Below are 563 nucleotides of genomic sequence, written 5' to 3'. Positions count from 1 at the left end.
AATGGCCGCATGAAAAAAGTCTGGAAACTTATTGAAGGCATCGATCGAAACATTTTTTTTTTCAAAATAATACTAAAGATGTGAATGTGTGTGCAGTCAGCACCAACCCTATTCAGGATTTAACCGGTTTCCTCCGAAGGAGGAAGTTTCATGGGAGTATGAAATTCACAAGCGGCCCCCAGTCGCATGTATATCCCCGTTAGGTTTTTGCAACTTTTTGCAGGGAGGTGTCGTCGTCCTCCTACATACAGCACCTAGACTTCCCAAATTGGTCACCCATTTTAGTAATGACCAGGTTCAATGTTGCTTAACTTCGGTGATCTGATGGGAACCGGTGCATCAACGTGATTATGCCGTATAAGGATGTGGATGGCAGTACGAATAATCGAAATGACATAAGTCATCAATACTCATCTAAAAAGGACTACGAAACTTTGTTTATTTTTGAATATGAAAATTAAAAAAGAAAAAAAGAAGAAATGCTACGTCTTTCTGAAAAATGGGGGAAGCGTGAGGATATCGGTAAGGAGGTGGGCGCGAAGAGAGTAACAATTCATAAGGCG

The 563-nt window shown here is 40.9% G+C and overlaps 1 pseudogene; it reads right to left on the bottom strand.

The window, feature by feature from the left end:
• Window positions 1–242: 242 nt before the first annotated feature.
• LOC145285207 (5S ribosomal RNA) lies at window positions 243–361 on the bottom strand (annotated as a pseudogene).
• Between the last annotated feature and the right edge of the window lie 202 nt (window positions 362–563).

This window comes from Euprymna scolopes, chromosome 1 (genome assembly GCF_053919585.1).
Source record: "Euprymna scolopes isolate OS-2025 chromosome 1, ASM5391958v1, whole genome shotgun sequence".
Lineage (NCBI taxonomy): Eukaryota > Metazoa > Mollusca > Cephalopoda > Sepiida > Sepiolidae > Euprymna > Euprymna scolopes.
Note: the sequence above shows the minus strand (reverse complement) of the source record. Positions and strands in the feature narration are given on the sequence as shown.